At 43.9% G+C, this 23,204-nt stretch overlaps 1 long non-coding RNA gene across 1 annotated transcript; it reads left to right on the plus strand.

Moving 5' to 3' along the window:
• Positions 1-16,967: 16,967 nt before the first annotated feature.
• Positions 16,968-22,885, plus strand: LOC147211278 (uncharacterized). Its single transcript, XR_015102410.1, has 3 exons — positions 16,968-17,085; positions 18,881-19,005; positions 21,015-22,885. It is a non-coding gene; the product is annotated as an uncharacterized LOC147211278 (long non-coding RNA).
• The last annotated feature ends 319 nt before the right edge of the window (positions 22,886-23,204 follow it).

A 23,204-nucleotide genomic window follows, 5' to 3' on the forward strand; every position in this document is an offset into this window, starting at 1 on the left:
TAAATATGGATTTAGTTGAGTTAATGACAGGAGATGCCAACTGTAATTTTCTACGCTGCACCAGATGGTCTCACTATGGCAGTAACAGAAACAGTATTGATTCACTTACTTCAGACTCAACACAATACGTATTAAGGTGTAAATGGTGTGCTGGGAAAAGTGAATCCCAGTAAATATGCCATATCTGGAGTGATGCCATTAACGATACAATTATGTAGAGTGTGGCACCTGTTATTTTTATTTTTTTTTAATTTGTAAACACAGCACAATACAATAACAGGCAATTGTGGCCCACTTAAATTTATGTATTTAATTTTGATCCCGCGTGTCCAGTACCTACTTATCACATGTCATTGCTATCTTAGTGCAACCACTGACGTTATTGCTGTTCAACGAATTACGGCGTTTCCCTACTTGCATACAGTTTGACAGGGGCACACTTGGCATGCAGAATTTCCCTTAGGTGAACCTTAGCATTTGCCTTGGAAAGATTTTTCCTCCTCCCCTGGGCTCGGTGAGAATTCAGGGCCATTCCAAGCCATACAAACTGGAGACTCAAGTGTGACGGTAACCGCCCAGCAGTGTGTGTGTGTGTGTGTGTGTGTGTGTGTGTGCGTGTGTATGTGTGTGTGTGTGTGCACGTAAGAATATTTTGAGGCCTCCTAAAGGGGTGGAGGCCAATGTTTGGACAGTATCAGGTGTACAGGCTTTAATCTGCCTCTCTTCAACTCTCTCTCCAACTCATGTATCGGTCATATGGAATCGGCACAGACACGGGGAAAAAGAAAGCAAAAATAAACATCTGAATAGTCAAGGACAACCCATTCCCAAACTCAGCCCTTTACATAAACAACGTGCCCCAAGCATCTGTTTGTCTTATCTAACTAATGCACGCTACTGTAAACAATAACAGTCTGCCACAGTAGACGCGAGAAAGTCAAGTGCTGAGCTGAGAGAGCAAGAGGAAAGAGTGATGAGTGCAGGGTTAGTGCTGAATTTTGGTTGGGTTTGACGAGGTCGGTGGCTGGAAACATCAAACAGGCAGGCTTGGCCTCCGGGCCACCTTTGACCTGGAGCCTTCCAGGGTCAGGAGTCTTAGTAGATACTTAAACCTTCCGACACTATTTTAGCCTATCCTTCCCTCCTTGCTTGTCATTCCCCAGCCTGATCTCACTTTCCTCATCCCTCTAGAAACCCACCAATAATCCTCAGACAATCAATAGTAACTGTTCTCTCAATAATTCATAACATTAACATACACTCAATGGCCCAGCGGATGGATGGCCAAGACATAGGTGGGCCATCATACCAGTATCGATCTCCCCTTAGAAGAGTCGATAGGCACGGAGGTGATGGAGTTACAACCTCCTGGAGGGAGAGTCATTGCATAGCTGTGGCCTCAGATAAACAGGGAGCGCGCACGCACGCACACACGCGCACGCACACTCACACACACACACACGCACACACACGCACACACACACACACACACACACACACTCCTCTCATGTCCACAGCCAGACACCAACACCAGCTTTTAATGTGTAAAATGTCAACATGTGTCCTTTGTACATGGGATGCGGTGCCACTGGCTGAGATAAGAGGAAACACTTTTAATTACCCCCTGGAGCACAAACCTGCTTTTCTATCACCGCTCTGTCTCTGCTATCACATTTACCCGACTTCCCGCCGCATCTTTATCCACCCGCACCCCCCATCTTGTTCCATTTCAGCTGTTCCTTCCCATCGCTCCATAGGGCCTCGTGTCCCATTAGATTTCTTATCACTTCCTCCTTTTGATTTTATGTCCCCGCCTATGTTCACTGCCTCTCCAGTTTTCAGTTGTATATCCCGACTCACGACAGCCTTTTTTTTTCCTCCTTCCCTACGAAAACCAAATCTTCAAATCAATAAGCCTGAGATGTGCCGTAGCATTCTAAGAGTCGATGAAAATATTAAGAGTACAGAAAATGTGTGTTTTTTTAAGGAAAGTAATCCACTATGTATCAGAAAATAGTGTAACTTTTAGTTTAATGTCAAAAGCATCATGCTGGAGAGTAGTTGTTCACATTGCAAGTATTGAGGCCTGAGAGTTGGAGGCCTGACTCTCACTCTGGACAGAAAACAAGTGATGTTGAGACTGTTCATTACAAGTCCAATGCTGCTTTCTGACAACTGCCGAGGTGCCCTTGTGTAATCCCAAAAACCCGTGAAAAGGTTGAGGTGCCCAGTCAGTTGTGTCTTCTTCGAATTTACAAACTTGGTATAGTTTGCAATGAGCCAACCAAACAAAAACAAACAAATCATAACACAACAAATGTTAAAAGTTGTTTTATTGAAAATATCATGATGCAAAAAATGCTATTTACAATGAAAGGTTATATAATAAGGATATCGTATTTTTGGACCTCAACGCGTACTTTCATTTTACCTTAATTTCTCTCAAAAATCAACAGTGCGTCTTGTAATACTGTGTGCCCTATGTATGAATGGTGATTGGCTTTTCTGTTTGTTGTCCTTCAAATTGAAATTCATGCAGATTTAATTTGATTAGCTCGTCGCTCAAAAGACAAGGAAATACAATACACGAGAAGTACCAACCGAGAAATAACAACAAGAACAACCTACATGAAAAAGTACTAAGACAAAAACGTGGCAAGAAGGTACTAGGGAAAAAAGTCGGGAATGTCTAGAATAGTCAGGCACTTGGAGACAAGACTTGGAAGCAATACTGAATAATCCGACAGCCACTTGGCATGTCAGAGTTTAAATAGGCATCTAGTTAATGAGGAAGATTGACGACAAGTGCCCTGCTGGAGAGCACGCCCTCCACTCCAGCAAGACGTGAAACATAAACAAACAGAACCTAGACACGTTCATTAATATTAAGGCCAATCATACAGTGGTAGGGCGGCCCGGTAGTCCAGTGGTTAGCACATCGACTTCACAGTGCAGAGGTACCGGGTTCAATTCCAGCTCCGGCCTCCCCGGGCCTGCGTGGGTTTTCTCCGGGTGCTCCGGTTTCCTCCCACATTCCAAAAAACATGCATGGCAGGCTGATTGAACACACTGAATTGTCCCTAGGTGTGAGTGTGAGCATGCATGGTTGTTCGTCTCTGTGTGCCCTGCGATTGGCTGGCAACCGGTTCAGGGTGTCCCCCGCCTACTGCCCGAAGACGGCTGGGATTAAGCGGTTCGACCCTAGTGAGGATTAAGCGGTTCGGAAAATGGATGGATGGATAATACAGTGGTGCCAAACAATCTGCTAAAGTGTACGCTCAGTGGCAGGGTTCTAACAGCAGAGCAGACCCACCAAGACTGAAACCTGAAAGGTACTGGAAAGGCATATGGGAGAAGGAGGTCGCACATAACAGCAGTGCACCATGGCTGGTGACTCTGAGCACAGCAACCTCCCTGAACAGAACCCAGCTACCATAACAGTGACAGACATACAGGAAAGAGTCTCAGATATGAAAAACTGGACAGCACCAGGCCCGGACATGGTCCACACCTACTGGCTAAAGAAACTCACAGCACTCCATGAGCGCCTCGCAGCACAAATGAACCAGCTGCTGAGGGATGGGACTCACCCAGGATGGCTAACCGAAGGGCGAACGATCCTGATCATGAAGGATCCCTCAAAGGGTGCAGTCCCATCCAAATATCGGCCAATAACCTGTCTCTCCACAACATGGAAGCTCATGTCAGGCATCATTACGGCTAAGATAAGTGGACACATGGATCAATACATGAGCGAAGCACAGAAGGGCATTGGTAGAGATACCAGAGGAGCCAAACATCAGCTCCTGGTTGACAGAACAGTCGCACAAGACTGCAGGTCCCGACATACCAACCTGTGCACAGCCTGGATTGATTACAAGAAAGCCTATGACTCGATGCCACATACATGGATCACTGACTGCTTGGAGTTGTATAAGGTGAACAGGACCCAAGAGCCTTCGTTGCGAACTCGATGAGGATGTGGAAAACCACACTTGAAGCCAATGGCAAGCCACTTACCCAAGTGTCCATCAAATGTGGCTTATACCAAGGTGATGCACTCCCCCACTGCTGTTCTGCGTAGGACTGAACGCCCTAAGCCAATAATCGCCAAGACTGGCGATGGATACCGCCTCAGAAATGGAGCTACGATCCGTCACCTCCTCTACATGGATGACATAAAGCTGTATGCTAAGAGTGAAAGGGACATAGACTCCCTGATCCACACAACCAGGATCTACAGCAGTGACATCGGGATGTCATTCGGGCTTGAGAAATGTAGTCGGATGGTGACTAAGAGAGGCCCAAGGTGTCGGTTGTGCAAAGAGGCATCTGAGACGATCCAACACACAACTGCAGGGTGTAAGATGCTGGCATGGGAAAGCCTACATGGAACACCATAACCAGGTGGCTGGCATAGTCTACCGAATCATCTGTGCAGAGTATGGACTGGAAACCCCAAGGTCAAAATGGGAAACACCTCCGAAGGTGGTGGAGAATGACCAAGCGAAGATCCTGTGGGACTTCCAGATCCAGACTGACAAGATGGTCATGGCGAACCAACCAGATATCGTCATCATAGATAAAGGGCAGAGGAAAGCCGTTGTAGTGGATGTAGCGGTCCCAAGTGATGGAAACATCAGAAAGAAGGAACACGAAAAACTGGAGAAATACCAAGGGCTCAGAGAGGAGCTGGAGGGAGCCTGGAAGGTAAAGGTGACAGGAGTGCCTGTGGTGGTCGGAGCACTCGAGGCAGTGACCCCCCAAACTAGATGAGTGGTTGCAACAGATCCCGGGAGACGAGGATTTTATTTTATACATATATATGTGTGTGTATATATATATATATATAACAGATCATTCAATTCTAGGCTTGAAGTGAAATTCTTCATACATATAATACTGCATAATCAGTATTTGTTTCAGTTTTTTCATGTTTTCTGAAAAAAAAAGAAAAAAATGTCTTAGGCCATTATTTCAGAAAGCGGTATCAATAATTGTCAGCAAATGCCTTGCTTGACCAAAATGCTCTGTCAGAAAAGAGAAAATAAATGAGCAAAGATTTTGTGTAGAAACACATTTTTCCTTAAACATGATTCAAATAATCCACGATATTCACCTTTGTCTCAAAGAAATTGACCATTGCATTATTTCATCAAGCCAGCCCTATTATGCCAGGTTGCTTCCAGAGCCGATCCCAAGCAATATTGAGCAACAGGTCATTTACAACCTGCACGGTTCACGAGCAAATGGCAGGGCTGACACGAAATGGCAGACCAACAGAGACAATCATTTACGCCAGTCTCACCAATTAACTCAACTTGCTGAGGTGTTTTGTCAGCAGGAAGAATCTGGTAAGCCTAAAGGAAATCAAAAGAGTATCGCCAGAACTTGGCAGCAGTTCACATCGTGGACTCGAGGCACCACTTAACCAAGTCGCGTTTACTTACAGGCATTGAAAGGTGTAATTTTCATTAGTATGTCAGTGCGCAATCATGCCCATAAAACTGCAATGTGAATTTCAGTCGGTGGTTAAAATGGTTACGAATCATTGATGTTAAAAATTCACAAGTGCCTCTGCAACCCGTTGCATTCAGTCAGACACCTCATCCTGCTCGCAATTCAGCCCTGTTCCATTCTTCCTATAAAAGCTCCATCTTGCGCCTCTGACAGCATCCCATCCTCAACTTTCAAGAAGCCCCACAATGGCCCCACGGACAGCACCCTGAAATATAGAGTGACATAATGGTGCAGTAAATTAACTGCTTTTAAGTATGGTTCAGGAATGCCTGTAATTTGCATATAATAGGTGTAGGAGAGAAGCTAAAGGGCCAGGCCTGCATTGGGGGCCCTGACGCTGGAACTCTGGCCCTCCTCTTGTCTGCACATCTAATAATGCTGCAAAGTTTAGCTATATAAACATGTCAGTGCGATGCGTGACTCAGCAATAGTAGATAATGGATGATGTACCTGTGGACTTGCTATCACTTAACTCTCAAGCCTGCTTTGCACCACTTTGGTCACACTGGGAGACACATATACAACTTAAACACAGATTCTGTTAGTTTCACGTTCCCATGAAAACATCTGGGAGAGATGTGAGAGAAGACAAGAAACCAGCTCCAGTAGAACGTATCAATCTGATTGATGTAGTTCCAATAATCGCAAGACCCCACTTCCTCATCCATGCGCCTTTTTACTTATTTAAACTGTTTGCTTTAAGCGCCACTGAAGCCAATTAGGGGAGGCATAATTCTTCACCTGCAGGAAGGGGGAGGGGAGTGTTCGGGAGAAGAGAACAGCTTTTATTGTAGACCTTGCATTGTTACACTGCTCTGGCCTCTCATTTATTCATCTAGCCAGATAACCCTTCCACTCATTTTTAGATGAGTTGAAATACAGCGCAGGACTCTTGCCATAAAAGGCGTATCAGCCTGGGGTGCGTGTTGCCTTGTCATGATCCTATCTGTCAATCTGACGCTGATGGACACCCATTTTGCATGGCAAATGACGAATGATGGGAAACTTTGAAAAACTGACGGACGAAGATCTGACGGAAGCATCACTGGAATCGTCACCAACAGGGCAGTGCCAATGGACCATCTCAGTCCATCGCTGATGGATGCCCATTTCGCTGATGACCGAGGGAAACACGTGTCATGTGTTTCGCTGTGTTGTCCTCCGGAGGAAATAGACTCTGCCTTGAGCGGAGGGGAAGAGGTACTCAACATCCACGGACAGAAAAAAAGAGTTTAGACATTTCTATCGTCAATCAGGTGACTATCCTGTTTGTTCCTTTTTTATGTCGTCCCGGTGTTAGGATTCCATTGGCTTCTACATTAGCTGGCTCGTAATTCCAGCTGTGGCCGCTCGGGCAAGGGCAGTCCGGTAAATTTGTGTTTCCTGTCTGCAGATTAGTCACATCAAAATTGTTCAACTGCTTAACCGTTTGATTATTCAATAAATACATGGGTGGGCGGGGGGGCTCATTTCCAACTACCGATTGGCTGCAAGTAATCATAAACATAGTAAAATTAACTAAAATAAATAAAAGATACAGGACAGTACCTGAACCTGTGACACAAAGGAAGAAAGCAACACCTTGAGTGCAATGCTCTCTCCACTAAGCCACGGGGGGCAAACTCACTTTTGTCGGGGGCCACTTTGGGAAATCAAATAAATGTTCAATTATCTCGTCATATTAATATTTGGACACAACAAATTGATGGATTATTCATTTTGAAATCTCTCAAGTACTGAGTTTGAAACCTGTGCCAGTGAATTTGTGCTTATAGATATAAATATGCCCATTAGGTCGATCCTGATCTACCGGTAGATCTAAGACAGGTCCCAAGTAGATGTGAGGAGTGTAGAGGAGAAAAAAAACAAACAACCATTTGTGTGTCTTTGTACATGTTAGTAATATATTTTTTTGTGTTAATGTACATTGCACCCTAATCATCTTATCAGTCTCATTTTCACCAAAAAAATATTTAAAAAATAAAATAAAGCAGGTAAATCTTGAATTTACGATCGCGCGTGATTACGTCACCGGAAGTTGTTAGCGCTCAGCAGTCTGCAATTGCAGCTTGTGATCAGAACTGTTGCGCTCTATCTTTTATCGTCATTATTCTCATTCAGTTTGCTTCGTGTACAATTCACAGAGGGCACGGGCAAAGAATAGGAATCTAGGAGGGCCCAGGGAAGCACTTTAAAATGGTACATGTGAGCTACGATAGTGAACAGGCTGCAAAAGCGCGTCGCATGCCTCAGTTTCAGGCTGTTTCTCATCATGGCGTGCGTGTGCGCGTGCGTGTGCGTGTGTGTGTGTGTGTGTGTGTGTGTGTGTGTGTGTGTGTGCGTGTGTGTGTGCGTGTGTGTATCCCAGGAGGTTAGTTGATCGAAAAGTAGATCTTTGATCCAAAAAGTTTGGGCACCCCTGATATAAACCAATTCGCCGGCAAACTGGCACGAATTTGGTGCTCAACGGAAACACACATGTCAACTGGCGTGTGATGTAGACGCCAGTTGGCTGTCAGCAACGCCACCGAAGATGAATAAAAAAATTTGACGGTCGTAAAATAGTGGTGACATACTGTAATTTTGCGATGTTAAAGACACGGGTAAAATAATGACACAGCGATTGACTGACAAGTCAGGTCTGCTGTCTCGAGCTAGTCATATAATTACAGTCACAACATACACATGGAAAAAGTTCATATCAGGGTACATTGAATTTAAATTCATGAATGTTTTAAATTGTTTCTTTTACAGACCCAAAACTACATCTGGACCCTAAAAGGTAACTAATAATCAATATTTAATACATGGATGCCGATGGTCATTTAATCAAACAACTGTGAAACCACAGCGGAGGATCTGCTGCACAAGCACAAACAAGTCTTTGCAAACTCTGTTCAGAATCACAGCACTGCTAATGGGATCGGGCCATCAGTTACGCTTCCATACATTAGCGCTCACACAGGACAAAGACAAAAGCAATTGAAGATCACCCCCCCCCCCCCACACACACACACACACAATCGCCTACCCTCTGCCGCTCGGTACAATGCACTCAAGTTTTAGGCAAGGCAGAAATCCATTACATTGTTACTCATATCTAGTGGCGTCACACATTTATCCATTCTTTGGCGGCATTCAGACTAATAAGATTTGAAGGTGGGGTAGCAGTGAGGGCTGGCCTAGACCCTCATTCATTCAAACAGCCGTTTAATAAATGTGATTGCAAATGGAACTTGTCACTTGAACTGGGGAGAGTTGGCCGGTCAATACTTGAGCTGGCAGGCGCCTGGGGTCACATATAAGTCAGCAAGTGATGGATATGTATCCAATAATTGATGTAGGGCAGCAGTTATTGTCAGTTTGGCTCCTGCCTCTCTCCATTGCTTCTAAAAAGCTGTTGGCCTTAAGTACCAGCTTGCCAATTACAAGAGCAAGCGATCTGGCTGTTTTGATGCCTAAAACCTTTGGGCGCGCTGTAGAGCAATAAAAAACACACACACACACATAAATATATATATAATGTGTGTGTGTGTGTGTGTGTGTGTGTGTGTGTGTGTGTGTGTGTGTGTGTGTGTGTGTGGCCAAACACCTCCAGCGAGCGAGGCAAGTCCTAAGAAGCCAGCTCAATGGCAAGAACAAGACCCAGGCAATAAACAGCTATGCCCTGCCAGTGATCAGATACCCTGCAGGAATAATAAGGTGGCCAAAGGAAGAGATTCAGACCACGGATGTTAAGACCCGAAAACTCCTAACCATGCACGGAGGGTTCCATCTCAAATCCAGCACCCTGAGACTGTACGCAAGCTGTAAAAGGAGGCCGGGGACTAGTGAGTGTGAGAGCCACTGTCCAGGATGAAACATCCAAGCTCCATGAATATATCAAGGAGAAGGCTCCAACGGATGATGTACTCAGAGAATGTCTCAGACAATGGGGAACAGAGGATGAGGTGCTAGAAGAGGGACCATCATGGGAGGACAAGCAATCTCAAGAAGTCCTATCAGTGGCTAGAGAGGGCTGGCCTGAAGGACAGCACTGAGGCACTCATCCTGGCTGCTCAGGAGCAGGCCCTGAGCACCAGAGCCATTGAGGCCCAGATATACCACACCAGACAAGACCCAAGGTGTAGGTTGTGCAAAGAGGCACCTGAGACGATCCAACACATAACTGCAGGGTGTAAGATGCTGGCAGGGAAAGCCTACATGGAACGCCATAACCAGGTGGCTGGCATAGTCTACCGAAACATCTGTGCGGAGTATGGACTGGAAACCCCAAGGTCAAAATGGGAAACACCTCCAAAAGGTGGTGGAGAATGACCCAAGCGAAGATCCTGTGGGACTTCCAGATCCAGACTGACAAGATGGTAATGGCGAACCAACCAGATATCGTGATCATAGATAAAGGGCAGAGGAAAGCCGTTGTAGTGGATGTAGCGGTCCCAAGTGATGGAAGCATCAGAAAGAAGGAACACGAGAAACTGGAGAAATACCAAGGGCTCAGAGAGGAGCTGGAGAGAGCCTGGAAGGTAAAGGTGACAGTCATGCCTGTGGTGGTCGTAGCACCCGGGACAGTGACCCCCAAACTGAATGAGTGGTTGCAGCAGATCCAGGGAACAACATCGGACATCTCAGTCCAGAAATGTGCAGTGCTGGGAACAGCAAGGATACTGCGCAGAACCCTCAAGCTTCCTGGCCTCTGGTAGAGGACCCGAGCTGAATGTGGGACGGACACCACCCGAGGGGTGAGGCAAGCATTTTTTATTCTGTACATATATATAGACAGAGAGAGAAAGAGAGAGAGAGAGAGAGAGAGAGAGACACACACACACACACACACTATTGTTTTGGAGCACGTGTGCCTCTCCATGAGTGCGCGTGTTCCTTCTGTAATCTTGAGCAAGCGTCAACTTCCTCTAATTTTTAGAGATGCTTTGTTTCATTGTTCTTGCAAAGTAGCTTCCTCAAAAGTAGATTTACAGTGAGGCAGCACGCCCTGAGCTGTGAACCCCCGCTTATCATCAAGACAAAAGGCACTCACTCTCCTTCTCTATTGTTACAGTTGACCTCGCAGGTTATGTCAGAGCATGAGAAAAGTAGAACGAAACAACCCGTGTTCCTTCACATTGACCTGATGACCTCATCGTTGGGTATTAATGAACTAGCAAGTTTCACCGCTTCCTTCAAGGTTAACCAATCTTGGCATGCCTGAGTTTTGTGAATGGTTATTGTTATCCACAATTATGGAGAGGACAATACACGTGTGCAAGCAAAAGACGTGCAAGTCAATAATTGCAAAAATTAACACTTCAGGTCTGTTGGTCACAGCAGTGCATCGATGCGCAATCTGCCAAAATAATACTCGGTAGGGAGAAGCAAAGTGAGGCACAATAATGCTCATTGCCTCGGGCTCTCACTCTATGACTGTCAGGTGCACAGGAGGGAAATTTGGGGCGTGACCCTGGTGTGTAGTAATTGTAAAACTCGGAAAGAGCTGCTGATGCAGAATTCTGACATGCAGTGCTGCTTTTCAGTTCTGATCAAAGGGTCCAGCAGAGTAGCATCTGATAACCCAATCAATTCACTGCTTTTGTTTTTTTGCTGAATGATGCACGTTTAGTGCTAACCTCCAGGCAAAGAATGGTGTGAAGAAAAAGGGTGTGTGTGTGTGGGGGGGGGGGGGGGGGGCGGTGGATAAAGTTGCTGTTGAGAAAAGATTCGCACATGGGTGCTCGGGATACTAAGTTGTAGTTACATTCAAAATAAAATGAGGAAAATAATAATCTATAAAAATGACAGTTGCTGGAAATTTGCTCATGTTTAAGGAAAAGCTGATGATAAGAAATGCTATAGCAGTGCATAGAGTAAAAGCTATGCTTGTAAACGATTACCTCCAATGCAAATATCCCTGAAGAACCAAGTGATTGTGTATAAACCCCACCATAACATCAAGAAAGGTGTTTGACAAGACGATAAAATGGAGTCAATGAGTGAATTCAAGACCGAGTTAACTACAAAAAGAAAGCTAATTTCAACACTAAAATCCAAGTCAGTTGGTTGGACGCACCCTCAGTCTGTATTCAACTAGGATCAAGTCAAAGAGAAGACTGACTTACAGTATCCGAGACAGACGGCACATAGCTCAACAAAGAGACTCTGCAAAACATTCAGTGACCCCAAAATACACTCAACACCTGTTTAGCTTCAAGTGGTGTCAAGGAGCATCAGTTGTTGACACATGATAATCATTTAGTCATTGTTCAAGTTGCTTACTCTGATCAGCATGGATGAACAATGTAACATTTACCCTGAGCTCGTTCATTCTCAAGTTGTGACCATCATATGAATGGTCTGAAATTGGAAACGGAAGGTTCACAAAAAGGAAATTCCCAAATTCCCAAGTGGCTTCAACGCTCACCTTTTCACGCTGTGCTCATAAACAGCAGGATCATTCAATTGCTATTTGACACATTATATTACATTTCACATGTTTGACAATTGTTAATATTTAGATGTGCGTGTTCTCCCCATGCCTGTGTGCGTTTTCTCCGGGTACTCCGGTTTCCTCCCACATTCCAAAAACATGCATGGCAGGCTAATGGAACACTCTAAATTGTCCCTAGGTGTGAGTGTGAGCGCAGATGGTTGTTCGCCTGTGTATGCCCTGCGATTGGCTGGCAACCAGTTCAGGGTGTCCCCTGCCTACTGCCTGAAGATGGCTGGGATAGGCTCCAGCACCACCCGCGACCCTCGTGAGGATAAAGCGGATCGGAAAATGAATTAATGAATGATAGAATAATATTTAGATGCGTACAGTACTACAACAGACCTATAGTATTTTATGGCAATATCCCATCCTGATCCGGAGTACAGGATGCCCATGTTTCGCTACGTTTAATAAACATAACCCCTAATGCCGCCATACTTCATCTCCCACCTGTACTTAGGTAAACAGTTTCTTATCCTTCTCATCCTTCTACTATATGCAAAGCAAAGTTCTGACATGGATCGAAATCAACTTAGAATTGATTGATTAGCGACAAAACAGTACAACACTACCTGTATTTCAACGCCCTCATAGTTGATGCTGGGCTTGACCTGACGAATGGGGATTAAAAGACACTAATGTGAACACGCGAGCCGCTGACCTTCCAAAGAGATTGACTTTACACGGCTAGAAATGGAAGCCAGTAAATCAGCGGGCTGAAGCGGCACTCGTCCCAAGGCATCACCACCCTCTGCCACAGTCAGCTGGGACAGGAACACATTAATCACAAACCTAGAGACCCAACACTCTGGGGCACGTGTTGCAGTTTCACATCTGTTTGCATTGATTTCTGTGGTTGAATGTCAACAATGAAACATATCTACACAAAAAAGTCTCCGATGATTCTGTAAAAACCTTCCCACGCCCCCATTTTTTCTATACTCCAGATCTAATTTACACTTGTAATCTTTGCAAACAGAAAACCGCCATTCAATTGTTCCCTGATGTTTGCAAAGACATCTTTTGTTCGTGGCCTCGGGCAGCTCAGCCTGGTTATTGAAGAGGAACATCTGTGTTGCATTTCACATTGAAATAAATGAGCTCTGGCACAGCAGAGTGCCCCGGACAAACTTCCTGTATGTGCTAATATGAGGATGGCTTTGGAGGCAATAATTTGCTGGAATACTAACATATTTATCCGGCTCAATAGGCCCGCTCAAAAGTGAACATCCAAATACCAAATTCAAGCATGTCGTTCCTTGAACTTTTGGTAATTAACAAAAACTAAATGGAGTTCAATTCATTCAGTGAAAGAGAACAAGAGCTCATCAATACAGCACTAGTATTACTCATTCTTGACAGAGGATAAATAATATGTGAATGCGAGTTCTGTTAAATGGTCTGTATGTATGTTGCTGCTAAGTGGTTTGTGCAATGTTGTTTATGGTTTATAGCGCAGCAACATTTATGTTAATTCATGTTAGCATTGAGCTAAGAATCTTTTTTTTACTCAGTTGTTTGGTTGTTTTAAATACACAATGTGCTATTATCTTTGTTTTATGTTTACTTTGTGAAGTAAGGGAATGCAGGTTAGCAGCACAAGTAAGCTTGCGGGGCTTTCTTTCAGCAGTTATCCAGTTGTTTTAAGGTGGAATTCTCTTAGTTTTATGTTTAGTTTGTAAGTTAAAGTAAAATATTTGCTGCTTACGGTCAAGGATGCTAAATTGAGTTCACTGTCAACATACAGCATTCTCATGTGAAGTCTGCCTTCACAAGTCAAAGCAAAAAAACAACAACAACAACAACCACAACAAAAAAAACGGTCCAATGATGGCTGGTATTTCAAGTCTGTAAGTAAAGTCACCTGTATCTCAAGACACCATTGTATTGACTAAATGAACAAAAAAATGAGAGTATAGACAAATATTTGCCTGACACACAACTGAGGGCATAGAAAAAGCCGAGTAGTGAAAGTGCCGGTCGTGTTAACAACACAAGAAAGATCCTGACGGGGCTTCGTGATGAAAGTCATTCTGGCTTATTGACCAGCAAAGAGCCCAGTAGACACCGAAGTCCCTTTATAGACTGACTCTCTGTGTTTCAACGTGCATATTCCACAGGCTATTGAGAGCCAACGGGGAATTTATCTTCCCCCCACAGGTCAGGGTCCTGACCCCCTACACCAAGCCAAAGCCCACTCCCAAGTGTGGCCCATTCCATTCAATACGCTTTTAATTGCCCTGGAATGGTTTGCGACCCATCGATTAATGCATATATTTATGTCGTCCTAGGCCCAGAGGCTACACAGTATTTCTGTGTGGCATATTCATTTATTTACCTATCTGCCCCGCCCTCCTGCATCATCCATATATCTATCCATCTCTCCTCCGAGAGCACTTCAATTCAAGGGCTCCCATAATTACTGCAGCGCTATAATTGAGTGCTTTGATTTAGGATTTAGCTGTTCCCTCTCCCCCTGCCACTGCCATCACTCGCTTTACGCCTCTCCCAATGCAAGACAGAGCGATGAGATATGGAAATAGAAAAATGGTAGACGGAGACCAGAAGATACCCTTGCATAAAAAGACAGACACACACTCGCGCTTATCAAAATCTACGGTTTCCGTGGGCCACGAGGGGAGGGGTACGCTGATAATTACTGGGGGAGATTCATGCAAATCGATGCCAAATTAAAGCATTATAAAGGCTTTTATCAGCTTTTCCCTTCCAAATTGAAAACGATAAAAACCCATTTGAGAGGCGAGAGGAATGGCTCCAGTCCATTCATTAAAAAAAAAAAAAAAAAAAAAGAGAATTGCAATTATGTTAACACCAATAGAACCCCAAACTCCCTTTTCTTAACTCACTTACTTATTCATAATTAATTAAATTCTCACTAAACTGGGCAGGAAGAACAATGAGGTCCAGTGTCTCCTCTCTTCTCCCTGCTCTCCAATTGCAGGCCTAAGTGTGCACTAGATATTGTTGAGGGCTCATTTCCATATCTCGTCCGAGACAGGGACTCTGTTTTGCTTAGCTTTGGTCTGTCAGCCTTGGGTCAGCAATAAAATCGACTCCATTGTTGAGACAAGCAAGGATGCTGCAACTGGAGCTGTGCAAAATGGCTTGAGAGACAGATTGGAGGCCACACTGCGAGAACAGTTCTAATGGGGAAGCGACAAAGATGCCTGAACTCTGGCCCCGTTACCGAAACATGGAGCTCGCTGCATTGTCGTCATTGTACAGTTCAAGGCCACGTGTTTAAGGAGGAACTGCTTTTTACAGAAAACGAAACGTAGATGCAGACTCAACGGAGATAAGGCCTCGCTTGAAGAGAAATGGTCGCTTGACACACAGTCACCTCGGGGCTGTCTCGTCTGATCCATTAGACATTCAACACCTCGCTCACAGTGGGCTTGACACTGGCGCCGTTCCTGTGCTCACCTCTGCCGTCTGAGCGCAGAGACAGGACAGACCAAACGCACATGCAGCGCGGGAGACAGGAGTTGGTAGGTGGGGTACAGAGAGCAAAGCTGTCACTCTGCACTGCAAAAGGAACAACATCAAATCCAACCACCCACCATCTGCAGACACTAAAACTTTTGCAGCTCTAACATCTTCCACTTTTCTGAGAAGACTTTTGAAGGTACAGTCACTTTTTTTCCCCGTACCAAACTTAATCTATCGGCACACCAAGCAATGAAGCAGGAACTGACTCAACTGGTGACACTGCGTGGGGCTTCGCCAACTATACTTTTCATGTCGGCCACTGGATTTGCTGCAGTAGAAAATTTGAATAGCAAGTGAAGGGTTTTCAATGTCACATGTGAGACAGAAAGAGAGAACGTTGAGTAGCAGAAATACATAAGCGCTGTCAGTTAATATCTCGCATATCCTCATTCTCTCCTTACTCTCACCCGTTTCCCTTTTTTTGCGGCCATTCACTTCTTCCTTGTAAAGTGTGTAATGGTTTTGTAGTTCGATTAAAATAAATAAAACAATATATTGAATCTGGATGCTCAAACTCTGATAGTGGGTCGCAGTTTTTGCCGTTAAGGCACATTGGTCTTTGTGAAAACATACGGAGGATCTCATTTATATGAATGAACGGACAGAGTTCCTCCTGCATTTGAATAACGTGATTGAAAATGGTGACTCGCAGACGTCGTGTGGCAAATAGAAGTCATTTCCACTCATTTGCGTTCTACCGTGAATGAAGGATATTATATTCCGCAGTCGGTTTCCTACACGCTCCAAAAGTCTGCCGTTGTGCTGCATCTCTGAGTTTCCACATGACTGTTTCCCTCTGCTTGTATATTTCTGGTGAATTGCACGACACACATACAGACTAAACACATGTCAGTTATGATCCTGAATAATCCAGATAGGAGTGGATCCCACGAACGTGGACAGGGACAACAGGTCTTTACAAAAAGCTTTATTAATTAAAGACGCACAAGACCAACAAAGTATAAATTAGATCGCTGGTACTCAGAACCAGGATAAAGCGTAACGAACAAAAAGCACTCACAGAAGGCAAGGAGTAAATTGCTTCTCATAAAAAGACAAGGAAATACAATTACGAGAAAAATACAAAAGAGCACCATGAATCAAGTAACATAATTGTAAATACTGCTTACACAACAAGACAAACTATGCCCTAAACAAGATCGGTATGAACAAAGAAATGAGCATCTAGAGAAGAAGCACTTGGACAAGAGTTGTGTGCAAATCGAACAATCCCCCAGCAAATTGTCGATGAGGCAGTCCTTAAGTAGTCCATGGATGATAACGCATGACAGGTGCGGTGCTGGAACGAACGCCCTCCACCCCCACCAGCGATTAGGAGTCGGGAGACGAGGCACAGGCAAGATGAAAAGGAAGCATTTTTTTTAAACTTTCTTAAAGTGGAGAAATGAGGAGGAAGGAACAAAAATGATTAAGAGGAACTTAAGGGGTGAATGCACACGTGTGCATAAAGTGCAGCACTGCACAGGCTGTACGGAGCTGCGGGGGGCCTCATTACACCCAGCAGGAAGTGCACTCTTCTTTACTTCAGGCTGCAATTGGAGCAACTGCCGGTTAGTACACACTCAAAACACACACACTACTCACATACGATGTTGGCAGGGAAGATGAACATTAACTTTGATTGAAGTGAAATGTCCCTGTGGGCATGGACACCCACGACAAGAGTACCAATGCCTCAACCGTACGCTGACACATTGTACGCTTCTGGAGAGCAGCACTAGTTGCATTCTTGTCAATGTGTGATGCTCTCGATGAACACTGTCACAAGAGTATCAAATAAATTGTGTACATACACATATTATGTACCTCTTGGCATATTGCTAAGTGTGTGCAGTGTTTATGCAGTGATGCCAGAAACACGCGACTCTAATATGAACACTTTTTTGGGGGAAAGCATAATCAAACGTGTTACAATTTGTAAATTGGTAACCAGACTTACTGATTCAAGTCATTGCGCATGACTATTTTTGTCATTTTCCTTTGCAAAGAGATATACAGTCCAGTCCTGAAATAGTTGCTTTATTTTTCCGTGTCGGAGAGAGACATCATGTACTCACCAAGTCTGGTTTTCAGCATTAGGAGGACAACTCGCATAAATAAAAATGGAAGAAGGAGAGAGAGATGCAATTCCAAATTTAAATGCAGTCACTATTTTGAGTTTCTTCTTCTTCTCCTTTCGGCTTGTCCCTTTTCAGGGGTTGCCACAGCGAGTCATTAATTTCCATCTTTCCCTGTTCTCTGCATCTCTCTCTACTCTGACTCCTGCATGACACTCTTCCCCCTCCTTTTGTTTGTTTCGGCAAAATGTGAAAATATCAACGATTGCAACAAAATGTTACCTTTGCAACTTTGCCCAAAAAAAAATTAATAATTATAATAAAAAGTTGAAGAAGCTGGTCGGGTAGAAGGGTAGTTCCTTGTAAGTTCCTTGTGAGTTATTTTTCAAATCAAGTAATCAGTATGCCATCAGCCGATGCAGCTCCTGTTTTCTAAGTGACTAGTTCTCGCCACCACACAATAAGCACACACGTCCATAAACCCAAAATGTAAAATAGCACGTTGCCACACACAAACAGCCAAGAAAAGTAGGGCGCAGCCCGACGCGATGCAGTGCAGTTTGACACAAACTGCAAACCTTAATCATGTTAATCAACATATTTTTAATACCATCCATGTAATGGCTACAGTCCATGTAGTGAATCCTATTGGATATTATAATGAGTGTCCCGTGAGTGTTATCTTGGATTTTTACCAGGGTCACGCATGAACAAGCTAACACACACAAACAGTCAAAAACAAAGCTCATTGGCCCATGAACAACCGCTACGCTAATCCAGAAACATAAATCAGACCTGGCAAGAAAATCAACTTGAGGAACTGGGTTTGAATGAAAGACAGGTAAGTGGGTATGCCAAAGTGATGGTGGCACCTTAAAAGTGAGAGAATATATAGCTAGAATCATGTGGCAAAAACCGAGGGGAGTCATGATGAGCACACAGCTAAAGGAAAATGCTGAGAAGGAGGCAAGGGCACACAAGAGCAAGTGCGCATCTGAGGAAGAGAAAGAATTAAATAAAAATGCAATAAAGCAGCCAGTGCGAAATCAATCTGCTTAGAGTTTTGTTTAATAAAAATTCATGAAGGGCTCCTGGCCGAGAGCTCATGAGAAATATTGGTGGCAACATGGGGGGGAACGTCAGACTTTGGGGGAAGTGAAAGTGAAGTGGAATGGGGCTTTCGGTGTGTGTGTGTGTGTGTGTGTGTGTGTGTGTGTGTGTGTGCGTGTGTGCGGTGTGTGTGTGTGTGTGTGAGTTCAAGCTTTATTTTTATTTTTTTGTGTTGCAGTTGACATCAGTGTGAGTTAGGAGGCAGCTGTGCAATCCATGAGAGATGGCAGAGAGAAGAAAAGGGAAAGGAGGTCTTCATAAAGAAAAGCCTTCCTACAGTGGAGAGAAGAAATGAACTGGGTGGTAAGTCATGTTGTCTTCCTTCAGTTGTGTGTGTGTGTGTGTGTGTGTGTCAACATATTGTGCATCTTTGTCATGCAGGCTTGCCCTCACTGTGAGATACGGCCAAGTAAATCTGTGTCCTGACCTCATGTAGGTCACCGCTTTATGTATAGCGTGGTGCCTTGCCATACCAGCCATCATTCGGCCAACTCTTTTTTTTTTTTTTTTTTTTTGCTTTGACCTGCGAGCACAGGCTTGAGATACAACCATTTTATGGTGGCAATCAATTCAATTCACCTCTCTTCACAAATAGCAGCAGTTTGGCAAACAGTGAACATTTAGTCTCAACTCCCGATGCTTATTTCCGCTCTACTTTATACTATCTACCAGGGGTAGGGAACTCCGGTTCCTTGAGAGCCATACCCTGCCTGTTTGAGAGCCCTCCCTCCACCAACGCACCTGATTCAAAGGATGAGCTCATCAGCAAGCACTGTAGAAGCCTGAAATGAACATGATCAATTGAATCAGGTGTGTTGGATTAGGGAGAGCTCTAAAAGGCAGGATATGGTTCTCGAGGAACTGGAGTTCCCTACCCCTGCTATATACTGTCCAGATTCACTCCTACACAACTTCCACATGTCTTACAACCTCGGACAACTCGGACAGTTTCATTGGTCCACTGTGACGTGTTTGATAATTTCATTGGTCAGATGTAACGAGACTGGGTAAATCTATTCCTGGTTTGAAGCTTTTCATAAATTCATAAATAAATTGCATTACATGTAAAGCACTAGGGTTTAAAAAGTACAGAAAAAAAGTGTGCTATATGCAAGGGAATGCCCAGCCAGTCTACCAGTTTCACTTTCACACAAAAAAGTATTTAAAAAAAAAAAGGCACCTTCAACCCTTTCACGCACCCTGTAACCCGATAACATGATAAACTGTACACTGTAGTAACCTGCAACACAGGAAGTTGTTAGCGGTCAGCAGTATGCAATTCCAGCTCGCGATCAGAGCTGTTGAAATAAATCCATTTTTTTTCCATTCTCATTCAAAGTTTGTTTGATTGGCAATTCACCGATGGCATTGTAAAAAAAAAAAAAAAGGGAATCTGGAACACCGGGAGAAGTATTTTAAAATGGTACATGTGCACTATGACAGTGATGCTTCTGCCCTTAACATGCTACAAAAGTGTGCCCCAGCCCCCCTGTGTCAGGTGTCGCACTAAGGTATACCAGTCTATCTGTCAAGGAAGGGAAGCTCAATTTCGGCCTACATCATAAAATGTATCCGTTTATTTATACGTGAATTTTACTCTCGTTCCTTTTCAAGAAAATAATCTGTGACCCTGTCATACCAACACGGCATCTTTTCCAGGATCTTAACTGGGGTGATATAAGTCAACTCAAATTGACTTGAAAGTCAGTCTGCGAACATGAGCAACTACAATAGAACACACCAGAAATAAAAGATTAATCTGTCTCTAGTCGTTTTTAACAAAGAGAGTGTCGCTAAGATGATTAGAAGAAGTCTCCAGTTCAACTCAGAACAGAATGAGAATTGAAAGATGCTCCCATGGATGCCGACAATAAAAGATCGGTGATTGGCTCATTTCGCTGTCCATCAAAAAGAGATTCAGCCTCAGACAGATCATCCAATCATCATGCAGAAAAGCTCAGCGTCCGGGCCAGCCCATAAACGCCCACTGTCCGTAGACTCCCAGAGACGCTGAGCGTCCGATGGGCGGGACAAAACCAGCATTTATCCAATGACTCGTCTCATTTCAATGCATTGGGACTCCTCTCTCGACGCCCAGCGTCCACGCTGCAGACGCTCAGCGTCCACACAGTTTAAAGTACAGTAAAGATGCAGGAATGAATGAGAAGAGAGTCGCGTCATAGCCAGTAGTAAGAAGTTGTGATTTGGAACAGAAGTTGAGCGCCTTGTAGCCTTGTATATTTAGTCAATGACATGGACACACAATTGTATGTACACACCTATATTTGACCACTTATTTTTTGACATTTTAGGGGAAGCTGAGATTCCCTTTCAGTCTTAGAGCAATCGCCTCTGCACTCTATAGACCAGAGGTGGGCAAACTACAGCCTATGGGCCGGATCTGATCCCGCCGAAGGTTGGTACACAATTAAGGTTTGACGTGTATGATTGCATTCATTTCATTTGGATGACAGGCATTGCAACGCCAGGTGGCGCAGTTACTTGAAGTTGCAGAGCACAGGGAGGGAGGGGGAGAGAGATCAAGGGAGAAATCCTATCTACCACCTGCAGACCTCTGTCAAACGGAAATTCCCCAGCCCAGTAAAAAAACGTATGAATTAAATTTTCTACTATTATATTTCATTAATGATCGATTCATAGGACTGGATAAGTTTTTCACTTCTTCCTACTAATTTGAAAATATAATTGTGCTGTATGATGACTGTTTTTTTTTCCTTTCTTACAGTTTTACTTACCTTCACTTTCTGTCAATTTATTACTATATTGTACATTTTATATGCTCAATAAACAATAAACAAACAATCAACTGAAGTTCCGGCAGCTCTACGGAAGCCCGCAGTAGCGCCAACTCAAAGCAACTCCCGCTCGATACGCTCAAATAAGTGTGTCCCCGCCGTTATTTTCTATCATTGGATCTAAAACGGCGACATGGAAGTGACTTTTGATTGCAGTGAGATTTACTGGAATTGCGAAAGTTTCAGGAGACGCTGAGAGTCGGAAAGACTCAAACCTACGAGACTTTGAAAAACAAGGAAGCGATTCTTACTCGGTCCGATTGTGGTCATTTCCGTGCTCAGAGTCAATTACTTGCGGCTCGATGGACAGTCGAGTAAATAAATGTTTCCTGGAATGGTTTGACTGTTATCGTGTTAAAAACTTTCCACAAACTGGACCGCTAATAAGAGAGGAGGCGAGTTCCATAGCGCTAACCATGAGTATCGAAGACTTCGAAGCGTCCCGTGGCTGGCTTCAAAAGTTCGTTGCACGACATCAGCTGAGCGAAGCTGTCTTGTGTGGTGATCAAGGGGAGATCAAGTTGGAGACAATGAGTGAGTGGTCTCTTACTTGTCTCATTTTGTAGCAAATAAGTCCTAACTTTTTTATATTTTGTATTTTTTTTATATCCCCGTACTGTATGCTGCAGTTTTTGTTTTTAGAAATCAATGTGGCTCGCAAGCCAAAAGGTTTGCCCACCCCTGCTATAGACAGTGATTTCCTTTTCACAAACTCTGTCTTGGATCTGGTTTATTTTTCTGTTTCATTCATGTTCGGGTCCATTTTGGCTATTGCTGATCATGGCATGCGTGTCTGCGTGCGTGAGCGTGCATATGTGTATGTGTTCACATGCGGTGACGGATCAATCGTGGGAGGTTGGCTGCTTGAAAAAAAATAGATCTTTGATCAAAAAAAGTTGGGGACCCCTGTGCTAGGGAATGAGCCTAAAACCCAACTGTGATTTTTTTTTCGTATTTTAACAATGGCTTACTTTCAACACCGAAGGAGAATCCAGGATAAATGCATTATGAAATCATTTGACAACACAACAGAATGTGTCAAAGGTCAATAAGGGAGAAAAGCTCAGCAAAGTAGACAGGATCCAGCTGCATCCCATCCTCTCAAGTGCTTTCGCTCTGGAATAAACACGCATGCACATGCTCGTGCTCACACACAGACAAATACACACGGTGTGGTTCATTTCTTACACTATACTTCAACATACCAACTGTCATTATAGTTGATGATAATCTGCTGGGTAGAATGTACAATAGTTCAATGTGTTCAGTGTTGTTAACTTGTGTGCCAAAGTGGACTGATCTAACCGTGTCAAAGCCTGACATGATGATGATGATGATGATGACTGTAATACACGTTCTACTTAAAATCCAGTGCATTTTCTGTCAGAAGCTGACAATGTGTCAGATACCCCCGAGGTCACAGATCCGGACGCAGTTGTGATTTACTATCTACAGTCATGAAAGGTATGGGTCAGGGCCAAGACAATTTAGATACGGCAACTTTATCTGTGGCCTTTCCCTTCCTTTCTTGGCTCTCATCACTTTCTTTTCAAGAGAGGATAGAAAATGGGAATTCTTTATTAGAGTTTTTTGGCCACAACCCACCTAAAAGTTATTTTAAAGATTAACTTTTTCCCCCTTCTTCTTAGTAGGTTAAAAGCCACAAACAAGATAGTCCTGCAGATT

Source organism: Hippocampus guttulatus, chromosome 1 (genome assembly GCF_054856545.1).
Source record: "Hippocampus guttulatus isolate MCC_2025c chromosome 1, RoL_Hgut_1.0, whole genome shotgun sequence".
Classification (NCBI taxonomy): Eukaryota; Metazoa; Chordata; class Actinopteri; order Syngnathiformes; family Syngnathidae; genus Hippocampus; species Hippocampus guttulatus.